Source organism: Lipotes vexillifer, unplaced genomic scaffold (assembly GCF_000442215.2).
Source record: "Lipotes vexillifer unplaced genomic scaffold, Lipotes_vexillifer_v1.1 scaffold472, whole genome shotgun sequence".
NCBI lineage: Eukaryota > Metazoa > Chordata > Mammalia > Artiodactyla > Lipotidae > Lipotes > Lipotes vexillifer.
The window spans coordinates 3,071,344-3,080,684 of record NW_006797698.1 but is presented as its reverse complement, the minus strand read 5'-3'; the positions used below and the strand labels follow the sequence as shown (position 1 = coordinate 3,080,684).

The 9,341-nt window shown below is 45.8% G+C and overlaps 1 pseudogene; it reads right to left on the bottom strand.

Moving 5' to 3' along the window:
• Window positions 1-14: 14 nt before the first annotated feature.
• LOC103078070 (activator of 90 kDa heat shock protein ATPase homolog 2-like) lies at window positions 15-2,829 on the bottom strand (annotated as a pseudogene).
• Window positions 2,830-9,341: the final 6,512 nt, after the last annotated feature.

Here is a 9,341-nt window from a genome sequence, read left to right as displayed (position 1 = left end):
TAAAGATCAGAGCGCTAACGTGAGGTGCCCCCTTCTGATTGGCTGCGCTGCGGCCTCCAATCAGCGGCTGCCACTCGGTTTGCCTGGAGCGCACAGGCTGAGAGAGGGAACGGGGGAGAACAAAAGCGGCGGGCAGGGGCCGGAGGGGCGGGGTCGGGCTACGCCTCGGGAGCAATTGGCCGGTGGAGCGGTAGGCGGGGCCTTGGAAATGCGAGGCGGGCGGGGCTCCAGGCTGCTGATCTGGGCAGGAAGAACACGTGTCCTTAGCAGAACGTTGGTGAGAGGGTACGTGTGTGCAACCCTGTGGGACCCCGGGGGCGCTCAAGAGCGAAGCGGCGGAGAGGCCCGAACTAGTCTGTTGGTGGGAAAGAGAGAGAACGGGACTCCGGAGTCGCCTTCATGTTCGTGGTCTTTTTGGTTTATGCCTGCGCGAATGAAAGTTCGCATTTCTTTCCTGGATTAAAACACAAATTGGCCTAGGGACGGGGGTCGCATGCAGTAAAAGTGAATCTAGAACTAGGATTTGGGGAAGCTTCTCTCTAGGGTTTCATCTATGAGCAGGCCATCAGGTGCGTGTCTAAACTTTGTTTCATGTTATCAATTTCTCCTGATTTTACGCAAAATCTATAGGTTTACACAAGTCTAAATATAGGCTTGAGGTTTTCCCTCTTGACAATTTAGGAGGAAAAAAACTAGACTAAGATAGATAATGATTTTTGTACGTCAAGCCGTGATGTGTTGTAGGGTTTGAGATTTCTTTAACACCTGGGGATTCGTATGCCTGAATTGTTACGGAAGAGAAATAGGTCAAATTAACAAAACTCGAGGGTCCAGAAGTATTTTTCTGTGTATACAGATTGTCAGGAAGAAAGAAAGCTAACTACTCACAGGCTTTAGTAATTAGAAAGTTTTTTATTTGATTTATTAAATTTAATAAATTTCTATTGAACTACTGAATCTGATGGTACTCCCCTCAGTTTTGTAGGGCGGGAAGACATTATTCAATTAACTGTAACGACAGGATGAGTATGCACTAAGTGATTTATCAGAATGCTCTGAATGTAGAATATCAAACAGTTGAATATCATTTTAAGAAACTCTTCAGGGGGCTTCCCTGGTGGCGCAGTGGTTGAGAGTCCGCCTGACGATGCAGGGGACAGGGGTTCGTGCCCCGGTCCGGGAGGATCCCACATGCCACGGAGCGGCTGCGCCTGTGAGCCATGGCCGCTGAGCCTGCGCGTCTGGAGCCTGTGCTCCGCAACGGGAGAGGCCACAACAGTGAGAGGCCTGCATACCGCAAAAACAAAACAAAACAAAAAAAAAGAAGGGCCTCATCTTACAGGCTGGAATCACAGAATTCTACATGCTGCCACTACGACAAGACGACTTAAGAAAAGGAATTCATGTAATCTCAATGCACAGACTCAAATGTCAGTGCTCCAACTCTTTCTTACCCTAAAACAGCCAAACTTTGATGCTCTTCAAATCCAAGCCTCCCAGCACGGGGGTAACTGCCCTTTCTGTCTTCTCCCTTTCCCCTCTGTCCTGGAAGAGTGAGCAGCTCTTGTCCCATTTCAATCTGGGATATTGAGCCTGGTTTGGGAATAGTGTGTTTTCTCACCTAGAAAGGTCACAATGAGGTGGATTCGTTGCCTTGAGTTTTATGTCTGAAAGCATGTCCAGGGGTGCCAAAATTCCCATATTTTACTAAAGGCACAAGACACTGGGAGAGAGAAAATCAAGACAATATCCAAAAAACCTGAGGACCCTTCAATGCCAGGAAGGGGAAATAAAACCATCCACACTCCAGCACTGTAAGCTTTATTTGGAACTGGGGTACCCATCTTACCACACTTCTCACATGACTAAAAAGCCCAGTGAGGTGTCTATTTTCTGATAGTAGTAGAAACAGTACTCCAGGAGAAACGATGTCAGGAATATTGCAGGTAAGAGTTCTCATTGGCATCTAACCCAAACGATAGGGCTGGGCTGCTCAGAACCAAAAGGCTGTTCCAACTGTTCTCTAAGGGCCTGGACAACATGGTCCAAGAAGAAAGCGGAGCAGGTGACTGGTTGTAGTTCAGGAAGCAGATGCCAGAAGACAGTGGGGAACCTGGCATATGGTCCAGGAGGGGGGCGGTTGGAGGGGTATAGCTGTCCCACGTGTTAGTGTTTTTTTTTTTCTATTCTGTTATAAATTCATGGATTTAATCCAGTATTAATTAAGAGTATTTGTTTTCTTTTTTTAAAGGAATGATAGAGGGAAGTGGTAAATGTTACACTTTTTCTGCTTACAAAAAGTAATGCCCTTATAAAATCTTCTCAGCTGCAGTAAACCTTTTATTTCTTCAAAATGCTGCTTCTGCCAACAGAATTTGAATTTCTCTTCTTCACAGACAGGAGCTCCTTCACAGTCAATTGTAATTCCGTCTGCCCTAGAGTAGGCACAAAATTCAGTGCAACTAGTGCATAGTGTTCTGGCCAGAACCTGCATCTCCATTTCATGATGACCTTTTTATTTGTTAACAATTCTATATATTTACCGGTGATGTTCCCATCAAACATTTGGAGTTTCCCTCCCTTTTCAGCTTCTAATACAGCAGGAGATTTAGAAAATTTTTGTCCCAAATCTTTCACAGTAAAGATTCTGTACAGCTGCTCGATAGCTGTGTCAAACAGTTCCGTCATGTGCAGTGCCACAGTGGGAATCCTTACACCCAGTGCCACTGGAGAGGAGGCCTGAATCTGCAAGGTATTCTCACTCAGTTTCCTTTTAACAGTCAATTCCTGGGTTGCCATAGCTTTGGTTTGTAAAATCATTCCCATTGTAAATTCCATCTTAAGTGCCTTCAGGTAATCTCCAAGGGCTTCCCTGACCTCGGCGGTGTCTGCAGTTTTCATAAGATCTTTCAAGTATACCCCCATCTCCTTTCTTTTTACTCACGTTCACTTCAGTGTCATCTACTTCTGTTTCTTAAGACAAGTTGGGTATTTCAATCAACCCCTTGTGCTTCGCACCAGATTTTTTAATTATACCTTTCCAGCCCAATGTGATGTTGCACTCACAGAAGAAAATCAGCTTTCCTTTGCGGCGGCTGCAGGAAGCCTCACCTTCCACCTGCCTCAGCTCACTGATCTCGCAACCGGCAGCCTCATTCTCCACAGCGGTGCCCGCCAGAAGCTCACAGAGCTTCCCCTTGGACCAGCTGGTGGCATCCCGCTCTGTCAAGCCCTGGCTCACTGCCACGTCCCTGAACCTGCTTCTCCTCTTGTTCCCCTCCTGGCTTCCCTCTGTAGGACTGTGGGCAACATCTCCTGTCATCCAAGGGCTGGATGTTCTCAACATGTGTTAGTCTTAATTGCCTCCTTCCAATGACTGGAATCTGCCTTCTATCATAAACCACACATGAAGCCCTTGCATTGAAAATATGCATTGCTTTCCTCCTTGGTTCTCATTAGACGGTCTAACCTGCATTTTAATCAACTTCAAGTTTACCTGTTGGGCAGGTGCAACCTGCTTCTCATTGGTCAAGACTGAGTTGAGGTGTCGTTTCTCTGGGACAACTTCCCTGAGCCCTTGAATGTGGGTTAAGTGCCCTTCCTGGGTGCTGTCCTCACGCGTCTGCTTTCCCTCTCGCCTGGCGCTTATTCCACTTTCCTATATCTGCCCATTATTCGTCTTTCTCTCCATTTGACTGTGAGCTTCTCGAGGGCAGAGACAATACCCGGCCACATCGACGTTTGCTGAATGACCGGGACTGCCCTTCCTCCTGGTGCTGCTCTTGGATTGGGTGTGCTTTCCAAACCCCAGCCCATGGCCATCTGCAATTGGCTGTTGATGTTTATGATCTTAGTAAATTACTCCTAATTTTATGGCATTAGAATCACTTTTATTTAAATGACTTTCAGATCTGTACTAGATTCAGTTTGGGGGTTGATTTCAGTCCTGTGTCCGCTCATATATTAGATGTATCACCTCTGTTGATCTTTTTCACTTCTTCACTGATTCATTCTGTCAACTAAACCATTTCCATTAATAGTATCGCCACCTTTTCCTTCCCTTCTCCCTTTCTTTTCCTTCCTCTTTCTCCTCCCTTCCTTTCCTGAACAATTCAGTTCCAAAATCATTAAGTAGAGCTGAGTAAGGTAAGCATCTACAGCAGGTGGGGATGGGAGGGGGTGGGGTGGCCCAGAGCAGGATGTCAGAGCCCCAGTGGGGCTCTGCTCGGGGAAAGGGGTGGCAGTGGCCCCAGGAGGTGGCTTACTCACAGGAGGACTGATCAGATAAATAAATATATTACAGATAATGGGAGCAAAGCTCACTCTTGGAGATGAGAATTACCGATGTGGGAAGAGGCAAAACTAGAACGGACACTGGTATGGTAGTGGTATTGGTGTGGAATCATTCATAAAAATAGATGTGGAAATAAATGTAAACATGTGTACATGTTATATGTATGTATGTCCTAGCTCTGTCCACTGAGGGGGTCTGGGAGTAGCAATCCTCAAATAGCAATGGGCACAACTAGTGCCGGATCTTGGCTTCTAACCCACTCTCCGTTACAAGGAACCAGGGGTCCTGGGAGAAATGATCAACTGCAGCGCTGGAACAGGGTAAATAGAAGACACACCTAGAACAACTTGTGACAGAGATAGCAAGGGAGTTGCTCAAGAATGATGAGAACAAGTCAAAAGGACATGGAAGCCTGTGTAAGGGGGCTTCCACTGGCCAAATTTAGGACAATGAGAGCATCAAAATAAATACTGATAGAATTATAACCCACTGGACAAAACAGGAATAAAAATTGGAAACTATTATGAGTCCATACAGATATAAAATATGTGGCTAAACGAATGGAAAATTTGATGAGGAATGGGACATTTACATGACTTCAAAGTACCTTCCCACAAAATCATGAAATACTTGTTAATTACAAAGAGGGGGGAAAGCAACTTCATAGTGAAGTCTGGCAGACACTACCTTAAGTGATCACCGTGAGCATCCTCAGTAATGGAAAGAACTGAAATCATGCACCACCCGATAAGATGCAATGAGATAAACACAGCATCACATCTTGGCTAACCCTCTGAAGGCAAATAAACTGGGCCTACTCATGAAGACACATCAGGTACAGCCGGATTGAGGGACATTCTACAAAATAACTGCCCTGTAACCTTGAAAAGTATCAAGGTCTTGACAGCCTAAGACTGTCTCTTTTTTTTAGAAACTTATTGAGGGCTGAAAACAAGCAAGCTGCAACCTCTGAATTTTTTTCTCCCTACCAAGTCCCTAATGCTTCATATTAGTATGTACACGGTCTGAGTCCCAAGACAGAAGAGGTGACAGTTACTACCTAACAAAGACTGTCACCTTCTCAGACCGGACAGTCATTACTCCTCCCATTCTTTTTCTGTGCAGCCAATTTCATGCCTTAGGATCTGTTACTCACAAACCCTCATTCTGTTAACAATTTCTATGTCTTTTAGGACTCTGTTTTGTAAGAGGAAATGCAATTCCAAAACATTTTAAACAGCAAGAAAATGTTACTGGTTCACATACGTGAAGAGTCGGGTAGGATAAGTTCAGGGACCGCTTAATGCGGGGTTCAAACAATGTTACCAGGACAAGGTTTCACTTCCATGTGCTGGTTCAGCATTTCTTAGGGCTGCATCCTTCCTCATTCATATCCATCAGGAAGGAGGGTGTTTTTTTCCCCTGTGTAAGTCATTCTCATAGAATAAGGAAGTTATGACATAATTTTCAAATGGCAAAACTACAGGTAGTTTTCTTCTCTCATGGGTGGCATTTTCTACTACCTTTCCACATCAGCACTGTCAGCATGAAAACTCTAAGGGCATGATTTTCTATCCAGTTACGCTTTCACCACTATGTGGACGACTCACTGTATCACTGCTGAATCTCCAACTGCAAAAGTGACTTAAATATAAGTATCTGTGACTTTAAAAGACGCTGGATGGGTACGTCAAGTTTGCTGTCTTGTTAAAGGCTGACCAAGTAGCAAACAGAAAGTGTGGATGACCTGCTGAGACTTGCTTAGCCTTTGATTTCATGAATTACTCTCAAATTTTCAACAAAAACATCTCATGCCTAGAGAGAGCAGTCTCATCCATACGCCTCATCACATGCATGTAAAGCATGCACCACGAGCATTCGTTCTGATGCTTATCTGGATTCTCCTACTCCTGGGCTCAGAAACAGATGACCACGTCATCAAAGGGCACTGCCATCTGGACCCCCAAACGCATTTCCTTCTGTCTCAGGATGGCTTCACACTTCTCATCAGTAATGTTTAAAAGCCGCCTACCTTTGTTCGTATCAGGCGAGAAGTTACAACACGGATCTTGAAAAGCCAGACTTTTCAATATGTAAAATGGGCAAGGTTTGGATGATACAATTCCAAGAAGACCTTGTGATGGTTTTGCTCATCCTCTTTCCAAAACAACAGTTGCTGCAAACAAAGCAGATTTATACCCTGACAAAGGTGGAACACTGAATGTACAGGCCCTTGTTTTACAGGAACAGTGGGGGGATGGGGGAACTCACGAAGAAGTCAGTCATTGGAACTGCCACAGACACTCATTTCTAACTGGAGAAACTTGACCTGAAACAAATAGTTTGATTCAATTGAAAGGACATTTGAGGGAACTCCCTGGCAGTCCGGTGGTTAGGATTCAGCTCTCTCACTGCCAGGGGCCCAGGTTTGATCCATGGGTGGGGAACTAAGATCCCACAAGCCACGTGACGCAGTCAAAAATAAAAATAAAAAGCCATTTGAGCACATAGCATAAGACACAGTCATGTAAGTACCTACCATAGGGCACAGTCGTTTAAATGTGTTAAAATACTGTGTGATAAAGTATGCATAGAACTGTCTTCAGCATTTCCTGTGAGATATCTTTAAACCCATTCATGTGTTTTTAAGAAAGAAATACAGAAAGTTGCATTTACAGAGACTTCTACAACTGGTAGTTTGACTCCACTGAAACGAAATTTAAACTGAAAACTATTTGCCCCAAGATCATGTTACAAATGTCAGAAAGAAATAATAAATCATCAGTGATCTTTTTCAAGACCATTTGCACCAGAAAAACAAACCACTTTCTGTAGAAGATGACAAAGGGGAATAAGGAAAATGCCCTATAGCTTCCTGATAACTTGGAAAATGTAAAACAGAAGCTTGATTAAGCAGCCACAACCCAAGAGAAACAATACTGTATTAAAATTTATTGAAGAAGTTCCAATAAATATGTGTTGAAAGAAAGGAGGGAGAGCATAGAACTGGAACTCAGAAACCTAGGCTGTATTCTCAGTCACTAGCTATATGACCTGGAGCAAGTCACTTCAACCTCTCTGTAACTCACTTTACTCATCTATAAAGTGAGGGAGTTGGATTATGATCCCTAAAGATTTTATTCTGAATACCATTTTGTGTGTGTGTTAGGGAAAAGGCAGTAAGAAATTGTCATATTTCTTGGGAAACATTGTTTCAATTTAAGCTAAGTATCAGGAAACTGAGTTACTTTCACCCCTGAGAATCTCTGTAAGACTTGAAACTAAAATAAAAGTTGCAACCGTCATTATCATTTTCTAAAGAGCTTACCTGTTAAAGTGACAGTCCCTATCATTGCAATTTGGTATTATACTCTATGTTCCCCTATGGGACTCCTTTCCTTTTCTCAGCTGTAATTCCGTTCTTTCTTCCACTCTGTACCTTACTAACAGTACTCCCAGCACACAAGCTGAGCTTCAGAGAAACAGGAACACTCAGAAAGCCCTGGGTTGACTGTAAAATCAGCGGCTATGTGTACATCTCTTTCATTCGTTAATTCATTGATTCAACAAGTGTTTGTAGAGCGCCCACTGTGGAAACACACTGCATGGGTAACAAAGATTAAAAAAAAAAAATCAGTCCCTGCTTCGAGGAACTTAATAACCACGGCCGAGAGCACGGATTTCCCTGCACGGCCCCCTCTGGACTCCAACGCGCGAGCTCGGGTTAGACTGCTGGGCTAGGGCTGCAGATTTCACAGTCAGTCCGAGGATCCCAGACCGCGCCTCCTCCAGGCCCGGCTCCCGCCCGAGCAGGCTTCTCTTCCTGCCACCGCGGACCGCCCCTTCTGCCGGGCCGAGAGGTCACCGCTGACACTTGCAGAGTCTGCGTAGCCCGAGACCCGGGGCGCGGCCGCTGAACCCGCCCCCGGGATGGTCCCCGGCCGGATTCCAGGCCTCGGTTGGGCGCGGGATACCCTTTCCAAATGCCGCGCTGGTGCAGCAGCGGACGACCAGATAATCTTACCGACCGCTCGGGGGTGGGGCCTGCGCCCGTCAGCCCCGCTCAGCGGGGGCCGTTGCCATGGGGACACGCAAGGCATCCTGGGAACGTTGCCTTTCTGGCGCGGGGATTGGGCTCCTACGGCGCCGCCTGCAGGCAGGAGGAGCCAAAAGTCTCCAGAGGCGGGTCATAGCGCTGCGCGTCCGGTCCATGTCTCCCAGGCTCCGGGAGGACTGCAATTTAAACTCTGCCCCCACCCCTTGGTTTTTTTTTAATGGCTACGTCACATCTTAGTTGTGGCACACGGGATCTCTGTTGGGGCATGTGGCCTCTCGTTGAGGCACGTGGGCTCTTCGTTGTGGTGCACGGTCTCCTCTCTAGTTGTGGCCTGTGGCTTTTCTCTTCTCTAGTTGCGGCACGCTGGCTCCAGGGCGTGTGGGCTCTCTAGTTGAGGCACGCGAGCTCAGTAGTTGTGGTGCGGAGGATTAGTTGCCCCGTGGCATGTGGGATCCCAGTTCCCCGACCAGGGATCGTACCCGAGTACCCTGCATTGGAAGGCGGATTCCTTACCACTGGACCACTAGGGAAGTCCCGCCCCTTCCTCTTTTGGGGGTTACACAAGGTTGGACCTAAAATTGATGGGCATATAAATCAGGGAATTGGATCATGTGGAAGGTTGCCTTTTTCTGCCTGAATTTTTGGTACACCAAACTTGTCGACAGTGAAAAAATTAATAGTCAATCTCATAAAGATATGGAAATTGTTATTTGAGCCAACCTGAGGATTATTACAGGTGAGACTGTCTTGCAAAAAGCTCTGAAGACTGTTCCACCTATCAGAAGGCAAAGCACAGTCATATAGATTTTTGAGACAAAGGGTTATACATCAAAGTACCGTACTGACAGTTTACATAGTCCAACGAGGCAAGTAGTGGGTTATTGTGACCTCTTATAGATTTGAGAAAGGAACATTAACTCCTAAGGAGTTACCTTGCTGGTGCCAGGAGGAAATTGGGTGAGGGTTTTTTGGCGAGTAGGCATTCCTGTG